The sequence below is a fragment of the Cavia porcellus genome, unplaced genomic scaffold, assembly GCF_034190915.1.
Source record: "Cavia porcellus strain 051 isolate PalLab524CR breed Dunkin Hartley unplaced genomic scaffold, mCavPor4.1 scaffold_29, whole genome shotgun sequence".
NCBI classification, from domain to species: Eukaryota; Metazoa; Chordata; class Mammalia; order Rodentia; family Caviidae; genus Cavia; species Cavia porcellus.
Window position 1 is genome coordinate 46,406,024 of NW_026947512.1, and position 22,365 is coordinate 46,428,388.

The window sequence follows — 22,365 nt, forward strand, 5'->3', positions numbered from 1 at the left end:
TTTCACCCAGAACATCTGACAGAAAACCTAAGGACAACTGAGGAAAAAGAGTTCCTATATTACCTGCAAGAAGACAGGACACTGAGCACTTGCGTGCAGCAGGTCAACTCCTGGGGACTGCTCCATGAGTGTCATGACTCTGGAGTGGTGACTCTCCTTGATTCAGAGAGGGGCAGGACATGTAAAACTTTGCTTCCTACTCTGGTAAACACTGAAAGGGTTTAGGTGAAGCTACAATACGTTTCTCTGTGGCCATCATAATCTCCTCTCAGGAAACCAGGTGAAACCAATCTCCTCTCAGGAAACACTACAGGTCACAGGTGAGCCAGTGCAATTACTGATTGACATATAGGAGAAATCTTTCTCTGGAAAACTCTCTTCTAGATCTATAGGCATAATTGGAGTGGGGGGAACCTTTAGTCTGAGATTCTTTATTCCAGCTCTGACTTGTCAGTTGGAACCCCACATGCTTTAGCAAGAGGCTTTATTTGTCCCCCAGTGTCCCATTCCCTTTCTAGGAAGAAATTTAATTAAACAGTGGGAGTAACATATAAATTCCAGCAAAGGCCAAAATGGATTTGGATTACATCAGGTCTCTCCAAACTAAGTACAAAATGAGTAAGTCCTACTACACAATAAAAGAGAATGCCTCATGGGGAAAATTCATCTATGCCTGTAGGTATCAAACTAAGAAACACCCCAGGAAATTCCTTAACTAAAATCAGCATCCAGTCAAAGAAGAGTCAGCCATAGAGTAATTTCTCAAAGATAGCTTTTGGTGACATAGCCACTTCCCTTGCAATACTCCCACTGTCTCATTAGTAAAGCCCCCATGAAGATACAGCATGGTAAAAGACCTCTTTCATTAATGAAGCTGTCATCTCAATGCATCCTCTGGAGGTAGAGCCATACTCAATTCTCTCTCAAGTTCAGGTTACACAAATCTGTTCTCAAATCATTTCTTCTTTATTCTGCTTCAACCAGATACCCACAATCTTTTTGACTTTAAAGGAAAAAACCCAATTTTAAAGCAGCGTAACAGCATGCTTGGGCAGTTTTCCTACAGTTGTTTAGAGATTTCCCTTGCCTTTTTGATCAGGCATTGTCAAAAAGATTGAAGGCACATAGAACTTAAACAGGAAATCTTTCTGCATAATGTACATGGCATTCTAATCTGTAGTGTAAGTGCCAAGTCACCTAAAAGAAATTGTATACAAACTTTTGGTGTTCTATCTGAGAAAGATACGTCTCAAAGATAATAGCTCAGATACCTCATCAGAAAGTTCAATATTTAGCTGTGCTGCTGGCGAAGGTTTAGGGCCTGCCTGGAGCATGCCAGATGACATTTTTTCAATCCAGGGAGCTTTGCTGCCTGACAAGGTGGATTCCTGCACACTGTCCAAGCCTCGGGAGAGTTTGAGATTCTTTTTCCCAGTGGTCAGGGACCACCTTGGCTTGAAGCAACTCTGGACTTGGCTCTGCAGGTTTCAGGTCTGCCTGGACCACCCCCAGTAATCTTCTTTCAATCCAGGTTGCTTCACTGCGGGAAGAGGGAGCTACACTGCTGGAGGAGGTTTCTGGTCGGCCTGGACCATTCCCAGTGACCTTCTTTCAATCCAGGGAGATTCGCTGCCTGAGGAGATGGGTTCCTCCACACTATAGGAGCCCCAGGAGACTTTGAGATCCTTGCTCCCAGTGGTCAGGGACCCACCCTGCTTGCAGCCACGCTGGACAGGGCTCAGCAGGTTTCAGGCCTGCCTGGGCCATGCCCAGTGACCTTCTTTCAATCCAGGGAGCTGCACTTCCAGAGAGGTCCCAGGAGCACAAGACATAGGAGATGAATTCTAACATACCCAGGGGAAGCTTTGGAACAACACTTGAAATGTGGAAATATAGGAAAATGACAAATGAAAGACCAAAATGCAATCTCAAAAATCCAGCCCATCCCAAGAATGCCTAGGAGCCATGTATATAGAAGAAAATGTATGCCATACACCTGAAATGTCTGAGATAATAGCAACTAAAATAAAGTAGCAACTCTGGGAAGCTTTAAAGGAATTCAAACTAGAAGTAATCTCCCAGGTAAAAGAAGAAACAATAAAAGTAACAAAAGAGATGCTGAACATATCTAAAGATGATACAGTTAAAAAATTAGAGGAATAAAACCAAAAGACAGAATCCCTGGATGATCAATATAAGAAACACACAGAATACATGAAACAGACTCAAAGAGATATACAGGAAATCACAAATTCCACTGAAAGTTGTCAAAACCACCGGAACAAAAGTGAAGATAGAATTTCAGACCTCGAAGACAAGATTGCAGATAGTGAGCAGAAAAGGAATGATCTTTGAAAAATAACAAGGAATTAGGAAATAACAATTCAACAGTTGCAAGAGGAGCAAATAAAACAATATAAGACTGATAGGCATAAATGAAAAAGTAGAGGACAAAACAAATTATATCAAGAGGCTGTTTACAGAAACAATAGCTGAAAATTTCCCAAACATGAGAATGGAAACTGACTTTAGGATTAGTGAAGCATACAGAACTCCAAATAGCCATAATCAAAATAAACTACCCCCAGACTTATAATAATCAGCATCCTAGTAATCCAACATAAGTATAGAATATTAAAAGCTGTTAGAGACAAAAGACAGAGCACCTATAAAGGAAAACCTATCATAACAACAGCAGACTTCTCAATACAAACAATGAAGTCAAGAAGAGCATGCAGTGAAGAATTTCAGATCTTAGAGGAAAATGATTTCCAACCTAGACTGCTGTACCCTGTGAAACTGTCCTTGAAATGGATGGAGAAATAAGATACTTCCATGACAAAGAACAGCTGAGGAACTTCATGATCACCACGCCAACCCTGCAAATAGTACTGAAAGACAGTTTAGATACACATAGGAGAAAACCACTAAGCAAGGCAACAATTAAACTGAATGGAAAGATAAAGATACAACAGCTGAGAGATAACATGTCAACAATACACTAACACATAACAGTTATAACCATCCATGTAAATGGTCTCAATTCACAAATTAAAGAAACAGACTGGCAGAATGGATCAAGAAACAAAATCCAAACATATGCTGTCTACAAGAAACCTGTCTAACCTATAAGGAAACATACAGACTGAAAGTCAAGAGATAGCAAACAATACTTCACGCAACAGGAACTGAAAAATAAGTAAGGGTAGATATTCTGTTTGCAGACAATGTGACTTTAAACCAAGAATGATCATAAGAGGTAAAAAAGGTCACTACATACTAGTTAGGGGAAAACTTCAAAAGGAAGAGATACTAATCTGACATATATATGCACCAAATTCCAGAGCACCCAGTTATATAAATAGTATTAACAGAAATGAAAAACCAAATTAGCAGTAACACAATTATAACAGGAGACCTTAACCATTGACCATGCCATTGACTGCAAGGGACAGATCAACCAGACAGAAAACCAGCAAAGAAATAACAAAACTGAATCACACCTGTGAACAAATGGACTTGATAGATATATAGAGCATTCCATCAAACAACATTAGAATATACATTCTTCTCAGCAGTACATGGGACACTCTCTAAAATAGATCATAGACTAGCCCACAGAACATATTTAAATAAATGCAAAAGAGTTGAAATAATACCATGAATGTTATCAGATCATAACACCATGAAACTAGAAAATAATAATAAAAGGAACTGTAAAAAATCCACAAACACATGGAATTTGAATAATAAACTGTTGAGCAATCAGTGGATCATAGGGGAAATTAAAGAAGTATTGGGTTTTGTCCTAGATTCTTTATCTTCCAAATGAGTGTTTGGCAGAGGTTAAATAAAAAGGGACAAATTTTATGATTTTTAGGGCTCTAGGAGTGTCAAATAGTATATTTAAGCTCGAGGCTTTGAGGGTAAAGACAAAGGGTTCTCTGGATCAGTCCACTTATATTAGGACCAAGGATAAAGGGCAGAGAAATTGAGGAAAGTGCAGGCAGTGAGCAGGACCGTGGGAGTCACTTTAATGACGTCTCCAACTAATGAATCAACTCAATTTACTAGCACTGTCTTATCATGAAGACATGGGAGAAGTAAGACTGTAGGAGTAATCTTTGCAGCTGCAGTCTCTACCTTGTTAACTGGGTTTGGAGCCAGAGTGCTGCAGCTGTGGCCTTACCTTGCCCTTTGGGGTATCTCTGGCCACATAGGCCACTGCAGGCCTCAGCCATAACCAGTGATTCATAGAGGTTCACTTACTATGAATCAGCTCCTGTCACCAAAGCAATGGGCCTAGGCCTAGGACAGACTCACAGATAAACATAGAAAGCCAATCAGTACAATTTAAACCCTGCTCAGAGCTGCTTTATAGTGGTCTCCAACATCTCCTCCCTTTTCCTTTGTAACAACAGCTGCATCAGGGTGAGGCATGGCTGAATGTTGTCTAGGATTTGCCAGGACCGTTTTGGCTCTTTTTTGACAGACTATGAGTAGAATAAGGAGAAACACACAGATTAAGAATTTCAACATAAAGACAGAAATGTGCCTTTAGATAGTTGAATGGACTTAATTGATCTAAAGCATAAGAAAATTTGTCTCCATCTTGAATTTGTTCATCCAAATTTTTGGTTTGTTGGGACATTGACAAAACCTCCTTTTGAAGTGCATCAATATCTATAGTAATATTTTGATGGATAGCTTTTTGTATTTTTTTATATCTTCTCAAGGATGTACAGATTTGTTACAAGGCAAGTGAGTTTTGTAGAAACAAGTGACCTTGTAATGGCATAATTTAGGAAGTTAAGTCGAGATTATGATAAATCTTAGATAGAGAATCTTTCCAAGTATGGGGTCTGAGTAATGGTGGATTAGGGACAGAAGTTTATTATTTTACTTCTGAGACAGATGTCATATATGTAGGTACTGCCAGCAGGGTATTAAGGCAACCAAACGGTTTTTAGGGATTGGTGAAATCCCTTTTCTGGTGACTATATTTCTAGCCTCATAGATCATTGCTTGGATGTTGTTTACGGGATAACTTGTCTTTTTTTTTTTTTAACTCTTGGGGGGAGCTGGAGTTAGATTTTTGGCTAATTAACAGGTCTTTTGGGCCTAGGATGTTGGAGCTATCACTTAAGGCTGTTTTTAGCGTTGGTTGTGTTTTTCACCAATGTTGTGTATATTTTGTGGATATTTTACCTAAGACACAAGCATAAACTTGCTTTTACTTTATTAGCTGTATTGATATTTTTAAGTTTAAATTAAGCATGGAAAATGAAAAACTTGGTCTATCTGTGGGAAAAATAAAAATGTTTGAAAAAGCAATCTTCTTGATCAATTATGATGAGAGGCTAGTCTCTAGAAACTGTAGTTGTACTTGGCAGTCTTGGCTGTAGTGTCCTCATAGGAAGTAAGCTGGCATTTATAGCTCTAAAAACTTGTAACAACCTCCACTTGTCTGACTTTTTTGGAATATCAAAGACAGGAGTGTTTTAAGGGCTGAGATTTTTAAATGGCCCTGCTCTAATTGTTTTTTTAACTAATTTGTGTAATTGAGTTAGCTTCTCCTCTTTATGTGGCCACTGATCTATTGAAACAGGCTCCTTTGTTTTCCATTGTAAAGGTAGAGCTGTTTTGGGGAGAAAGCAAAATGACCATTGTCAAAAACCTGTTGATATTTAACATTTTGTCTGTCATCTTTAGAAATAATCTTAACAGGCTCTTTGATTTTTTGTGAGTTTTAAAAATCCTTTGCCTTTTTGATATCCCATTTTAATCATCATTTTAAAATTTTAGGATTTGAATCTATTTGTTCAGTTTTAATTGGAACTTGTTTGTTTAGATTTAAAATTAGAATTGCTAGTCAGCACTAATTTTTACTTTTGTAATAAATCTCTTTCCCACAAGTTAACTAGAATAGGTGCCACATAAGTTAAAAAGAAACCCTTTTGTTGGTTTGGTCCCTCGTAAGGCAAAGGTGAGGCACTCTGTAAAACATGTTGAGGGGTCCCCAGTCTGATAAGGGAGTTTGGGGCCCTTTTTGACAGCCACGTGGCAGGCCATTGTTTTAATGTAATGACACACACATCTGCACCAATGTCTATCAGACTCTCAAGGCATTTCCTATTAACTTTTGTAAAACACATAGGCCTGTTTTAGTCACTTTCTGTGTAAAATAAATTTTTCTTTCCGTAGTTTTGCTCTGAGGGTCTTGCTGCCTCCTGAGCTGCCTATACTTTACAAAAGAAGGTTTTTCTATAGGTACAAAAATCAACTGCACCACATAGTCTCCCTGTTCAAAAATCTTTCTTCCTGTGGGCAGCCATCACCCACTGGGAGAATCAGAAAAACACAGTCCTGTGCTCCAGCCACCTTCACAGGAATCCTGGTGCAGACGTGCAGCCTGAGAGGAGCAGTCCCACCATCTCTCATCCCAGGCTTTTGGGGAAGCTGCAAGATAGCTGCACAGGTTTGGATAAGCCCATCCCATGCCCTGCTACCTCCCTGTAAACCCAGAGTCCAAGGTGCCTGTCCCATTCCCCTACACAATGGTGGGGAAGCCAACATGGGAAGTCAATAGAGCCCCACAATCTGGTTTTTGGAAGGAACCCAGGAGAAGGTCAATATGAAGGATCAAAAGGTAATCTCAGACCTCCAGCCCACACAGAATACGTCTAGGAACCATAGAAATGAAAGAAATTGGAAGTTGCACACCTGAAATTTCTGAAAGGACAGCAACTAAAGAAACAAATTCATGAGGATGGAAAAGTAATCAGATCAGAAATATTATCTCAGATAAAAGAGCAAATTACAAAAACAGTGAAAGAAATGATAAGCATATCTAAAAAAGACATAGATTAAAAATAAGACCATAGGAAAATGCTGGAAACCATGAATGAACAATACAGTAAAGACCTATAATGCATAAAGAAGATAAAAAAGAGATGTCTAGGCAATTACAAACTGAAACCTGCCAAAACTGCATGAAAGAAACGAAGGACTGACTTGCAGACCTTGAAGACAGGATTGCAGTTGGGGATCATGAAAGGAACCAAGAAATATACAAAATCAGTACTCAAAAATCAATAGCATTCCTATACACTAACAACAAGATCACAGAGAGCTAAATAAGAGAAGCCAGCCCTTCACACTAACAACCAAAAAATTGAAATATTTAGGAATTACTCTCATGAAAGAAGTGAAAGATCTATGCAAGGAAAATTATAATACACTGAAAAAATAAATTGAAGAGAATCTCAGAAAGTGGAAAGACACCCCTTGCTCATGGATAGGAAGAACAAATATTGTGAAAATGGCCATTCTCCCAAAACTGTTATACAGATTCAATGCAATCCCAATAAAAATACCATTAACAAACCTCATAGATCTAGAGAAATCACTCCTAAAATTCATCTGGAGCAAGAGGAGAACTAGAATAGCAATGACAGTTCTAAGCAGCGAAGGCAAGGCAGGAAGCATCACAGTCCCTGACTTGAAGCTATACCACAAAGCAACAGTAGTAAAATCAACATGGTACTGGAATCAAAACAGAGCTGAAGATCAGTGGAATAGATTAGAAGATACAACCACAGCTACAAAGACACTCAACCACCTTATCTTTGATAAAAGGGCCAAACATGTTCACTGGAAGGACAGTCTCTTTAATAAATGTTGTTGCAAAAACTGGCTCTTCATATGCTGAAAACTAAAACTAGACCCATGTCTATCACCATGTACTAAACTAAGATCTAAATGGATCAAAGATCTGAATATTAAAACAGAAACACTAAGTCTATTGGAAGAAAAATTGGGTAAAAAACCTTGAAGACATAGGAGTAGGTAGAGAATTCATGAACAGGATTCAAACTGCATGGGAAATACTTCCCAGAATCAATAAATGGGATCAGATTTTATTAAAAAGTTTATTTATGTGAAAAGAAATCTCCAGCATAGTGAAAAGAAAACGCACAAACTGGGGAAAACCTTAGTGAACTGTCCCTCAGATAAAGGACTTCTATCTAAAACATATGAAGAATTAAAAAAAATCAGACCCCCAAAATTCAAAGATCCAATCCAAAAATGGGCATCTGAGATGAACACACAATTCTCAGATGAAGAAATACCAGTAGTGCCAAATAAATGCATGAAAAAATATTCACCATCATTATTCATTAGAGAAATGCAATTTAGAACCACACTGAGATTCCATCTCACTCTTGCAAGAATGGCCAGGATCAAGAAAACCACTAACGACAAATGCTAGAGAGGCTGTGGGGAAAAAGGAACTCTCCTACACTGTTGTTGGGAGTGTAGAATAGTGCAACCACTGTGGAGGTCAGTCTGGAGATTTCTCAAAAAGCTGGGATTGGAAGTCTCATTTGTTCCAGCTATTCTACTTCTAGGCATATTCCCAGAAGAACTGAAAGCATCATACCACAGTGATATATGTGCACCCATGTTTATAGCAGCACAATTTGTAATAGCCAGATCTTGGAAACAACGTAAGTGTCCATCAACTGAGGAATGGATAAAAAAGTTGTGGTATTTCTATACGATCGAGTACTTCTCAGCTATAAAGAATGATCACATTGAGATATTTATAAATAAGTGGGCACAGCTTGAGACCATACTCATAAGTGAAATAAATCATACCCACATGTATAAATACTGAATAGTTTCCATAGTGTAAGAAATGATAAGAATACACAACAGTATGTGGTAATCATGATTCCCCATTATGTGGCCTTGAAGCTTTATAAAGTTTTCATTCATTAATTGGAATGGTTTTATTCTGGGAGGTTTGATTTTATTTTCTGTGATAGTACGAACAGTTATTAGTACAAACAAAAACTTTTATAGACAAGGAGATAATATAGAAACCATTGCTCACTTTCTGTTAGTTGGTTCTAAATACCCTGTAATACTGTCATTTTCTTGAATGGTTTTACATTGTATTGATATGTTTGATACTACAGTATATGAAGTTATACTCAAATATTTCAAGGAAAGAGACACTATGGTAATTAATATTATGTTGGGATATCTTGTGGTGAAACATATGTTGCTTAAATTGTTATGTTCTGAGCTATGCTGTTGTGTTGTTATGTCCTCTTTTATTTCAGTCTCCCTTTTTGTTGTTTATTTTTATTTTTTATTTAAGGGAAAATAAATTTTAAAAAAGTAGGATATATTTTAGTAACCACTTTGATTTCCTATTAACTTGATTTGAAGCTCTGTAGTGCTCTAACCATCTTGTTTTGACTGATTTTACTCTATTCTGTTTTGCTTGATAGTATCAAGTTTGAGGGTTTAGGCAACTACTTTGAAGATAATGAGATTCACTATGATGCCCATTCTGGTTTGACTATTATCTTCTCTTAAAGTCCTGTAATGTCTAATGTTTTGGTTTTATTGGTTTTGTTTTGTACTGTTTTGTTCAATTTTATATAACTGATGATATAGACAATTCTTTTTAAGATAGCAAGAGGCATTATGGTAACCATTGTTGATCATCTAGTTTCTGTTTTTACATCATGTACTATGTTCATCCTTTTGATTTGACTGACTCTGTTTTGTTATGTTACATTTGGTTTTATTCTCTTCAAAAAAAAAGTAATAAGAACTATGTTAGTAATAAAACCCAAAATGTGTAATTGTTACTGTAAAAAAGAGAGGAAAAGAAAGTGCTCTAAAGGATATAACTGCATGTATATTTAAGTGTATAAGATATATAACCATATTACTTAGGTTTTTTTGGATCATTGAACAGAACTGTTTGCAGTCTCACTGTTTGAATGTCCACTTTTTATGCTTTAATTTTGTAACTTGAACAACTATTTATAAAATGACAATATGTAATCTACTGTTTAATTTTTGAAATTCTGTATGACTTGTACACTTTTTCTGGTTTTTTTCTCTTTAAATAAAATTTTAAAAAATTCAAGAGGTGTGACATGATGCAAGGAAAAATAATGTAAGCCAGATAGGTTTCAGAAAAAAAGGCAGGGGTCAACACAAATGATGTAAAAAGACTATCTACAGAAGTTATTGCAGGAAAGTTTCCAAGTATCAGAAAAGGACTTTCAATAAAATAAGTGAGGCATATAGAATTCCAGCTAGGTATAACCGAAATAAATCTATACCTAGACATACAATAAGCAAGATCACAGAAATTTATCACAATAACAATGTTAATGGCTGTTAGAAGAAAAAAAAACAGATCAACTATAAAGAAAACTCCATCAGAATCATGGCAGACTCAATACAAATCATTAAAGCAAGAAGAGCACAGAGTGCAGTGATCCAACTCCTGAAAGGAAACAACTTCCAACCCAGATTGGTGTACCCTGTAGAACTTTCTTTCAAAATTTACAAGTAATGTACTTCCATGATAAAGAATAACTGAAGGAATTCACAATAGGGAGCTGTTGAAACTGATGATTGATCACATGTGTGGGGCAAAAGCAAGACCAGCCCTGAAAACACAGAGAGCTCGAAACAAGCCCCAAACTGTTCCTGCTCCAAGAGGGCAAGGAGCCCAGGCCAATCAGGAAAATAATTCGGTTGAAATTGACATTCTCCTTTGGAGTGTATGGAATATATAAATAGACATGCTCCAATGATTGAGCATCAGGAGAGTAAAGGCTCCAACTGACCCTAGCTTTGTCTCTTCTCTATTTTCTGATCCTCTCACAGTCCACCCCAAGAATCTCAAGAGCCACACTGGTCATGGCAATTCATGATCACAAAACCGACCTTACACACAGTGCTGACAGATATCCTAGAGAGAGCTAAGGATGACCACAGTTCCAGAAACAGAACAGAGGGGAATCACCAAGCAGGCAGGCAACTGAATGGAGGTGTATAGTGCTGAACCAGTGGAATGAGGATACCATGAGATGTGCCAGTGAATGTTAGTTGTAACCATTATTCTACATGGCCTCAAGTGACCAATAAAAAGCAACACAGGTGGAGTGGTTGGGAGACAGGATCCATCAATATGATGTAAACAAGAAACACATGTGACTCAAAAGGAAACTCATGGAATGAAGAATAGAGGAGACAAGGCAATGCTTCCTTCAGTGGGGTCCACAAGAAGCAGGGGTTACTTGCCCATCAACCACTGAATGGATGAGGAAGATATGGTATTTTATACAATGGAAACTTCTCAGCTATAACAAAGGATAATCTCAAGGCTCTTGTAGGTAAATGGATGCAACTGTGATATCATGCTCACAGATGCAATATTTTAGAATCACATGGGTGAACATTGGGTTATCTTTCATATAAAAACTGAAGCAGTTAGTGAGATACAAAATCAAAATATATTATGATACCCAGTGTTAATCTCCTATTATTTTGTTTTGAAGTTCTGTATCACTTTCATTTTTTGTTTTGATTGGTTTTACTTTATTCTATTTTGTTTTATTTAATTACATCTGATGATATGGCAGCTATTTCGAAGATTCAAGATATAGTAAAACAGCTGGTGTTGATTTCCTGTTATCTTTCCTGATGTCCTCTATTGTTTTCAATTTTTTGTTTTGTGTGGTTTTATTCTGCTTTATTTTGTTCAGCTTTATTCCCTTTAAAATAAAATAAATAAAAGAAAATGAGTGGGTGTGGAAATGACACTGACGTAGAACCTTAGGGAAATTTCAAGAATCATTTAAAGGCATGAAGACAGTCTTTTCTTAAAATACCACCACAATATGTTTGTGCAGGTACTTAAATCACGGTTTCATGTAAAAAAAAAGTCCTCTTATCTTTGTTAACAAACTTTTATGACTGTAAAGTATGCCCTGAGTGAATAACCTTTTATTCCAAGTGTGATTACTGTTTTCAGGCTTTTAAGCTTCCAAAATATGTTGCAATGTTTTCTACTCTAAGTGGCTTCCAAGTATCCCTTTGTGCTCATGGACACTAAACAGATCTTCAGTGAAAGAAATCTGAATTACTGACAATTACTTAACTTCTCCTTCTTTTCCCAAAAATGTGTTCCCTAGTCTTTGGGCTGTGATCTAAGCCAGCTTCATGTGGTCTTTTTGAATCCACTTTTACCACTTCATTCTTGTTTTAGCATCATGGTGTCTTATACTTTACTGCACCAATATCATGAAACGCAGGGCTGTATTTTCTATAAGCATACTAAGATGCTCTATGAAGAGCCAAGAGGAATATTTCTCCCAGATATTCCATAAATATTATTTTTGTGGGATCTGCACTGTCTATCATATTGTTGGTTTTCTCCCAAATAGTTGTATATGTCTTTGCATACAGATAATTCATACAAAACAACATAGTATAATACTGATCTGAATAGTATGAGAAAGGCAATTTAGGTCTTCAAAATCAGACAGCAGGGAAATCACTAATGGCTGCCATAGAGTCTCTAATTCTCTTCCAAATAGCTGTCCATACTTTAACATATATTGAAGTTCAACAAAACAAAACAGGCAGAGTGTTAGGGGTTGCTTGATTTTCTGGTGTCCAGGTCCCAGCATGGCACAGGTCCCAGTAAATGCCAGTGGCTCCCATCCTGGGCCACAGGCTCACAGCTGCTCACTTGGAGGGAGGGCTTGCTTGGTTTCCAAGTGCTCCAGGTGCCAGCATGGTGTGGGTCCCAGTAATTGCCGTGGATCCCTTCCTAGGCTGCCAGAGCCTGCCATGCTCACAGCCGCTCATCAGTAGGGGAACTATTACTTTGTTTCCTGACCCTCCAGGTCCCAGCATGTCTTGGGTCCCAGTAAATGCCAGTGGCTCCCGTCCTGAGCCTCCAGACCCTACCACAATCAGTAGTACGAACATTTGGTGTATGTAGACTGTTTTTCATCTGTACAAAAGAATTCTATCCTGTCATTTGCAGTAATGTGGAGGGAACTCATGTAAAGCAAAAGAAGACAAGTATAGAAAGTCAAATACTGCATATTTTCACTCTTTTATGGTACCTGCAATTTTCTAGCTCATAGAGGAAAAGAGTAGATCAGTGACCACAAGAGAATGAGGAGATGAGGGGAGATGGACAATGAAAAGAGGTAGACATTGGATAGCAAACTAACCGATTGGAAGAATTAGTTCTGGTGCTCTAGAGCAAAGTGGGGTAACTGCAGTATTTATCATTCATTTCAAAATAATTAAAAGAATCCAAATGTCCCCAACACAGAGAAATGATGTTCATTACTATGATTTGATTACTATACCCTGAATAGATGTATTAGCTCATGATTCTCTATCCTAATGTATAAATCTTGCACTTTTTGATTTTTAGGTTCATGAAAACGTTTGTTTGCCTAATATTTTCTCATTTCACATCAGGCTCTTGAAATCCAAGAGCTAGATTCATATTCCAGGACTTCTAGTTTTATTATCCTGTTTAACATCACCTTTAACTGTGATTCCTACTTAGTCAATTTCCTTTGCTGACTTTTATACTTACGCACTTTAACATCTATGCTACCAGCATCACTGAGCACATAAAGAAGGAAACCTGAATGTTTTGTTCATCCTCAACCTGAAAAAGATACTAGGTAGAATTGTTTCTGGAATGAAACTCTGGCTCATCATCTGGAAAAACACTGCTCTATTCCAGTTCATTAGCATATAATTTGTAATACAATGATATACTTAAACAGTCCTTTCATGAGTCCATGCATTAGCTGCCTTCAGCTGGTTTTTATTTCTGAAAGTATCTTCCACTTACATGTCCCACTATGCCAATGCTGCAACACACTGCTAGAAGGGAGGTAAGTTCTCCTATTTATCTATATGGATATATATTTGTGGAATGTTATTATTTTTCTCTTTTGAAATTATATAAATATTGCCTATTTGAATCAATGACAAAATTAATTTTTAGCCTTTATTTTTATTTGGTTATGTCAATTTTATTGGTGTTGCTTTTTATACTTTCAAATTTGTGACTCAATTGGTTTGTCATTTGAACATTTTTCCCATATAAATAAAAATTGAAAATTAGAGTATTTATTCTTTTCATTTTTGCCCCCAAAATATGTTGAATGTGCCATTTCAAGATCTTCAAGGCACCTGACATTTAAAATTTCATTCATCACCTTATTTTTGTATTGGATTTAATTACAAAATTTCAGTGTTTTCTATTAAACTTTTGGATATAGAACAACATGTGTTTTTAAGAGTACTAAAAGTATTGGGACTTTATTGTATTTGAAACATGCTTTTATTGTGAAGGTCAGCACAAGGACACAGTAGAGGACAGTTATTCAAGGCCTGACAAATAGGAATCAGATAATCTTCAGAGAAGAGCTGGAAAGAAAGATTAATTAATCTTTGGGTAAGCCAACAATGATGTGCTTCTTGTGATGCCCTCTTAAGAGCAAGTCTTTTCAGCATATGATTGCATGAGGTTTTATGGGGGCACCTAATCATAAAACATAACAGTGTCTCCCTGACTCCCAAAAAACTTGTATTTTTTATGTAAACTGTAGTTACTCCAACTCTTGGAGTTGTCAAAGTCTTAACAGTTTTGATACTGTTGGAAAGTTCACATCTATGAGACTAGGGCACACTCTAGTTATGACACTCTGTAAAAATCAAAAAAGTTTTAAGCACTTTTGACACATGATGGATCATGGTAATCATTTCCATTCCAAAAGGAAGAAAACTGGAGATTTAAAACCAGGGGGACAAAAGCAAGACTGAAATCCAGCAGGGCAAACATTAAATTCTATAGGTCCATGTCTAGTACTGGAGCAAGTAGTTACAAGGGGCTTCAGACACCCAAACACTGAGGTCACAATACCGAGAGGATGGTACTGCCTTTGGACAGCTGGAACCTGAAACTCACAAAGAGGTGCTTTTATCAAAGTCGCAGAGCTAGGAAGCAACAAAGCTAGGATTTAAACCTAAATTAGTAGGATTTCAGACTCTGGCTTCCATTCCACTGATCCTTCAAAGTGCCCTACACAGAACATTGGGAATCAAAGGAAGCCCCACCCTGATTGCCTAGAGGGTGGTAAGACACAGGCACAAATCTCCCTCAGTACTCAGCTGTGCAGAGCAGAGCCCTGGACATGCTGAGCACCTCTGCAGCTGCTTCCGAGGGAGAGAAATATGATCTATGCCACATCTCCTGTCCACCATTTCCCTGCAGCCCACAACACTTCGTGGTGCTTGCCTACTTGACTCATCAGGTGAGAGGCCTCTGCTATGTGTTATGGGCACATCCTGGTACCTAAGGCTCCAGCCTTTTCCTGGTATTGATAAATTGAGCAACTTTGCAGTTCCCATAGTTCCAAGGGCCAAAGGTTGGGACCTGTGCTGAGTATGGAAACTACCCTCCTAAGCATTCCAGAGGGTCAGCAAGTGCTGTTCCTTCTCACCTGCAGGAGACAGGAAGCCAGGTGAAGAGAGCAGCCCTGTAAGCAGGCACAGGGTTTGACATAGGGATGCCAGCCACATCCCAAGTGCAAGCCTGGTTCTTGGAGCTATCATACATACGAAATATATTTGTTCAATGAATGAATGAACAGGCATATCCGTAGTCCCACTGCTTGTTAGGTAAGATAAGGCAGGAGGATTGGAAATTCCAGACCAGACTGGGCTACTTAGTGAGACCCTCTCTCAGAAAAGAGAAGAAAAAGTGAAGCATGGAAGGCCATGGGGGTCGCACCTTAGAAAGATGACAATTTGCCTCTTTTGTGGCTCACCTTTGCCATACTTCTGTGACAGAGCTGGTTAGGAAATTATCCCTCAACTGGCTTTAAGCAATGCAAATGGGTCTAGCCAAGGTGCTGATATGTAGCCTTTGATGCAATGAGACAATGATGCCCCGCCTACAGCTTCCTCCCACTAAGCCTGAGCTAGGCTGAGAGATGCTGGGCTGAGCACTGAGACTGAGCCTTGAAAAAGACAGCATGAAGTCCCAGGCAGAAAGGCCAAACATCAGTGCAGAACCAGCTGATCCAAACCACAAGATATTCCCTCAAACTGTGTTATGCAGATTCCTCCAAACTTAGAGATTACCTGTTACTTGAACCTGAAACTTTCTACACACCTCTCTCTGCATATTGCAGAAGTACCATTGTGTCTCCAAACTCACAGTACTGCACAGTTCACAGCCTTCAGCATTCTCATGGTCACTCAGTCCTGAGCCACTCTCCTTTTCAATAATGAATAACAGTCTAGCTTGTGAACCTTGCTCTGGTTAGCCGTTGTTGGACAGCACCTAGGGTTAGAAGAAACTTCTTTTCTCTTTATTTTCCCCCTGCCTTGCACTAGGAGTGCTAGGAATTTACTTATTTCCAATAACTTAATTACAATAACTTTTCCCTGGAATTAAAAATATAAATTACTCTGTACCTTTAAGAAGCCGAGATGGGCCCCTTTTGGAGAAGGAAGAAAAGGGAAAGGAAAAATAAGAAAAGTAGAGGAGAGGAGAGCAGCTTCCAACCTGTACAAGCCTCCTCTGCTTCAGAGCCCATAAGGTGAGGATGTCAAGGTGCCCATGAGCAAATGCCATGAGCATTTGCCTCACATTGCCCAACAACAGCTGTTTCCCAGGGGCTCACAGATTGCTGGATTCATCAGCACAGAAGGACTCAGAGCAGCTGAAAAGACTCAGGCCAGAAAGCATTCTCCTCCTGTGTGTTCAAACTTCCCAAGGGTTTTTCCCCCACTCTCAAGGAAGCTTTGCCTCCTTTCCATTAGCAAAACACAAGTTCAGAGGTGACTCCACACCCACCCTTAGCCACACATCTCCCCCACCTAAGACCTTCTGTCCCACGTCCGCCATCCTGCCCCTGCCTTGTCACGTGCCAGCCCACCCCCAATCCCTTGGCTCTGTTTTTGTGCTATCTTTCTTCTGACTCCTCTCCAGTAGCCTACAAAAATGCTCTGGCATTTTTCACCTCATTTAAAAATAAAAACAAAAAATTCAGCAGGGTATGATGGCGCCCACCGTAATTCCATCCCTTAGGGAGGCCAAGGAAAGAAGATTGTGATTTATTAAGCCATGGGTGGGAAACAGCTAAGGAGTGGTATCAGAGCTCTTGCCCAGCACCCATGGAGCCCACATTTGATCCTCAGCATAAGGAAGGAAGGAAAACAGGAGAAGTAGCAGTTTGATTGCATACCACTGAAAGAAAACGAATCTCATGGAGATACTCTTAGAAATGGGTAAACACATGAGCATGACCACTTAAGAAAATGATAGATCATCCCTTTATTCTGAAAAGTGATTATCTTTTTTACAATTTTTAATTTTTATTAATAGCAGTTTGTAGCTCATGATGATCATATGCCTTAAGGATCTATGTGCATCACACATCTTCTTATCCCCTTCCCTTCCCATGAAAGGTGTTAACTAAAGAAAAGGGGGGAAATATTCTGCTTTTCCTTGAGGAACAACCTTTCCAAATGATCCATTAATGCTGAGGATGGAAAGTCTTCCTTACTGAATATTCCCAGGCAAAAAATGATGAAGGAATCAAGGAACTTGGTGACTCCATTTCATTAGCATCGAAATAAAACAGTGGATTCAGACAGCAATATCAAAAGGACAGTAAAACCATCAGGGGAAATGTTGCCAAATGAAGTAGTCACAAGATGCCGAAGTATCATCCATGGATCAATCTGTGGGTCATGAAAATCAGAAGCAACCTTGAATGTGAGGAAGCAGCTGTGATGTAGCATGAAGTGTGTGGCACTGTTCATGTTACAAAGGTTCCAAAATTTCTTCACTCTAGGGAGCAGGACCAGAAAAACCAGCCCATGAACATGGGGCTGGAGTTGGCACCATGCAAGGTTTGAGAGGAAAAACTAGCCCAATAGGGACAGGCCAGGGAGCAGGGTATGGACAGAAGAGCTTGCACTGCACCCTCAGGACTAAACCCATCTTCCCTCCCCCATTAGACTAGGATTGAAACTGTGGCCTATGAGGGGGGAATGCCCTCGGTGGACACAGAATGGTCTCTTGTGATCTTAGAGAGGAATCCAGGGGACAGGCCTCAAAGATGCCACTCAGTCCTGCTACATGACCTCAGATACATGGTCACAGCACTCTTGTGCTGTGAGACTGGGGAATTGGACTGGAGATCACTCACATGGCTTCCTGATCCCCATACTTTATAGCTTTTGGTCCAGAGGACTCTTTTATTGCTCACAGATGACATATATGTCCCCAGAGAGCTTTAGGCAACAATGTTCTATGTCCTCCAACTGCTCCTTGAACTTCCCCTGCTGCATGACCCCCACCAAATGGAGCCAGAATGGCCCCTCTTCCCCCACTCCCCTCTGCCCAGCCTAACAGGACACTCTCACTCACCTGCAGGTTTTCAGTGGCCTCATGATGGGTTGCTGCCTTCCCTCAGGACCACACTCATCCTCTCTGCTGGACCCAGGGCACTTCCTCTTGTTCTCAATCAGGGCTGCCAGGAAAGCCAGGCACTGGCACTGTTGCCCCTTCTATCTCAGCTGCAGGTGCAGCTAAGCCATCTCTTGCTGGGCACTGGCATCTACTAAAAATGCTGTAATCCAAAAACTGGGATGTGGTGAGGGATTCTGAGGAAAAGCTGAAGCAAAGAGAAGAAAGGACCCAGTCTGTTGCTGTCCATGGCTGTCCATGTCCTCAGGGATGTCCTGTTGGTTCATGTTGGGCATGCCTTTCCTCCCCTCCATCTTCTACTGGGGGAAGCCAGCACAACCCCTAGTCAGCCCCACAAGAGCAGTAGCAGCTCCCCTCTACCCAACCCACCTCTGTCCCCTTGAGACAGGGTGACCAGTCCAATACACTAAAGGTCTCTCTGTTACCAACAGAGATCATTATGCTGCGCTCTGCCCCCAGGTTTCTTCACTCACCTTGCCAAGGCAGAGTGAGGAGGCTTAGCAGGAGCCACATGATGCTTCTGATGTTTGGTAGTTTCCAGATGTTGTGGTCAGAAGAATGAGAACCTGAAAAGGCACACAAGGGGCCAGGTCTCCCATGCAGGGACCTGACCACAACAGCTCCATCACCTGGGTCTCCTGCAGCTCCTGACAGAACTTGAGCCTGCTCAACATCAGCCTGCTCTGCATCTCCTCATGCTGCAGCTATACCATACTAGAACCTGGGCAGTGCCTGTTTTTTAGAAGTCAGCTGCTTCCAGGCTTCTGTATGCTGAACAGGTGGGACAGGAGCTGGTCTCACGCCTGCTATAGGCACTGTGCCACCCAGTTCTTCAGTGCCATATGTGAAATGCCCTGTGCTGAGGCTAGGGATGACTTGCTGGTTCTAGACTGAGGAAATAAATAGGGTTCAGGGGACATATAGGCTCATGAAGCATGATCTGCACTGCCCTAATAGTGCATATTCACTCGCTTTTATCAATAGAGTTGGGGCCACTTGGTGCACAATTGTTCTGTTAAAAGGAAATTTGCAAGGTGATTAGTGGACTTCCATCAGAATCACCCGAGGTGAAGGTAAGCCAAGCTATCTCTGACCAGTTTCCACCACTGCTGACCTCTGAGAAAATCCTTTTTGTGGTCTCCTCATCACAGTCTCCACAAAGAGCAGGGTTCCAAAACAAACCCCATGAGAGAGGAAAAGAGACTCTGTAGAGGACACAGATCTTTGGGAAGGAGGGTGCGGTGAGCACAGGAGAAGATGACGTGCAAAACAGAAAGTGATGCCATTAGGGATAGTCGCTCCTTGGAAAGGGACATGGTGTCAACAGGAGAAGGTAGTGCAGGAACAATGTGGCCTTTTGTGGATTGCACAGAAGAAAGCAGGTTTACAAGGACCATGAGGAAAAGAAGATGCCTGTCAGAGTCATAAGGGGGCAGTGCAGACAGGACAGTGTTGCTTTGGACAGAAGAGGGTGACATATGCTGAAAGATACTGGTAATGTAGGTGACGGTCACCCAAGTTCGTAAAGCTGCATGTATTTCAGAGTCCAAAGCTCAAGGCAGTGGCTGACAGCCTACTTCCTTCACCCTGATGACCTTGCTCAGCAAAAGACTGTCCAGGTTGGGACCTGGGGCAGCCACAGCAGGCAGAAGGAAGGTGTGCAGAAGTGAAGGAGGCTCTGTCCCTCCAGAGAACCACTCTGTGTCACACTGACCCTGATCCACATTTTCATTTTCAATGCCAGATTCCCCAGTAAGGGATCAATGGGACACTGGGGCTCAGCTGAAAATCAAGTTTTAGAGATGCTAAGGCCCAGGGGAGGAAGTGATTTTGCTGATGTCACCCTGGCAAAGAGGACTCAAAACATCTTCTCCCAATCCTGGTGCCTGGGGCTCCCCTCACATACCTTGTGGGGCTATCAGAGAGCTTGAAGATGAGTAGCCATTCACACTGGGCTATTTTACTTGGCTGAGGTATATCAAATAGCAACTTCCACTTACATAATGTTTCCACTAGGCCCTAGTGAACAGACCTAAAAGCATTTCATTTGACCTTAAAGCGTGTAGGTAACATTTTCCCTCTGCTCCTTGCGTCCCTCCCTTCTTTTTCTCTTCCTTTGTTTCCTCCTCTTTTCTTGTTTCTAAGTTTTTTCCTGTTTTTCTCCTCTTCTCTGCTGTTCTTTTTAGTCTTCTCTCCTTTCTTTCCCTGCCTCTGTATTTTTGGAGTGCTGGTGGTTCAGTGTCAGAGCTTGCTACAAACTTGTCAAGCACCCAACCACTGAGCTATAGCACCCATAGATGCCAAATTAAGGATTCTTAACAAGCACCTGACACTTTCCTCATCTGAACCATGACCATCTGCTACCATTGGAGCCCCCAGTGCCAACAGTCTGGCCACCCAAACTCACTTCCTCTGATGAGAGACAATCACCAGCAGTGCCTGGCCCAAGGTGATTGCGGTTTTTAACCTTTTTCTTCTGAACCACTGCAAGATCACCAAGGCTGTCCTTTACTCACAACTCTCTCAACTGTAGAAAGAAAGAGCAGTATGCTCATGAAAAAGATAAGCCCTTGTGTGCCCATCTTCCCACGCAGCTTTTGCAAACTACCTGTGTGCACATTATTTGGTGCAATCCTACAAGGTCACCTCTCCATTCCAACAGCAGCAGGGACTGAGGTCCTCAGACATGGGGCTCAGGGAGATCTAGTGTGTGGTCTCACGAGGGGAGGGAAGAATCCCAAGAGTTGACCCAGGAGTAACTTCTAGAGCTACCCAAGCCATGGGAGTGGGGCATGGCCAGTGAGAAGAGGGACAGTGAGGGGCCCTGGTGGAGGAGTAAGAATTTATCTCTATGCTCCACCTGGGTGGCACACACACTGATCATGCAGCAGTAATCTCTAAGAAACTTAATCTTTGTGTAGGGGCTGCAACACGGAATGATTTACCTTTCTGAAGAGCTTGAGGTAGGATGGGTGCTATAACATCCTTAATGGTCATGCAGAATTCAGCAGTCAATCCATCCTGTCACGCAATATTTTGAGTTGATGGATTCTTTATAATTGTCTCAATTTTATTGCTTCTAGTTGGTTGTTAAGCATTTTGTGTCTTCTTGGGTTGGTTTTGGTAATTTTCATCATTCTAAGAATGTTTTTTTTTTTCAAGTTTTCTGCTTTATTGGAATAGAGTTTTTCATAACAATTACTATCTTCTGGATTGCAATAGCCTGCGTTATGATTTCACCTCTAATTGAATTGAAGTCTTTTTCTCTTTTTGTCTAGGTAAGTTGGGCTAGGGGCTTATCTGTATTGTTTATTCTTCTTTAGAAACGGCTCTTCACTTTGTTGATTGTATTGATTTAATCTCAATTTTCTTAATCTCCACTCTGAACACTACTTTTCCCTTCTTAGGTTTAGTTGTAGGATATGTTGTTATTTCTTGAGGATCTTAAGGTTTATCATCAGGCCATTTATTGGAATCTGATGTTTTCTCTTTTTTTTGTTTGTACTTTATAGAAAAAAAGTAAAACAAGCTTTTATAACAAAAAATTGAAGAAGTATTAATACACTGCATAGTGTTATCTTTAAAGTAGTTATTCCTAAGTATTAATGATGATGAACTTCCCCGTTAGGGCTGCTTTCATAGTATCCCAGATGTTGTGGTATTGTCCTTCAACTTCCCACAATATTCTGATGAAATCTCAGTATTGCATTAATTTGCCTCTCTCCATGAACAGTGATGTCGAATATTTTTTCATATATATATTTTCCATTTCTACCTCATCTGAGAAGTGTCTATTAATTTAAGATACCTATATTTTTATGGAGTCTTTAAATTTGGGTGGGTCTGATTTTTGCGTTTTAGTTTTTTATATGTTCTAGATAGTAGTCCTTTGTCAGAGCAACAGCTGGTAATTTTTTTATTCCAAGCTGTGGTTGGTCTCTTCAGCCTTCCATTGGTTTCTTTTGCTGTGAAAAAGCTTTTTAATGAGATGAGATCCC

The 22,365-nt window shown here is 40.1% G+C and overlaps 1 long non-coding RNA gene across 1 annotated transcript; it reads right to left on the minus strand.

The window, feature by feature from the left end:
* Positions 1–17,269: 17,269 nt before the first annotated feature.
* On the minus strand, positions 17,270–18,979 carry LOC134473884 (uncharacterized). Its single transcript, XR_010044367.1, has 3 exons — positions 18,841–18,979; positions 18,308–18,554; positions 17,270–17,616 (listed from the first exon to the last, which is right to left on the minus strand). It is a non-coding gene; the product is annotated as an uncharacterized LOC134473884 (long non-coding RNA).
* Between the last annotated feature and the right edge of the window lie 3,386 nt (positions 18,980–22,365).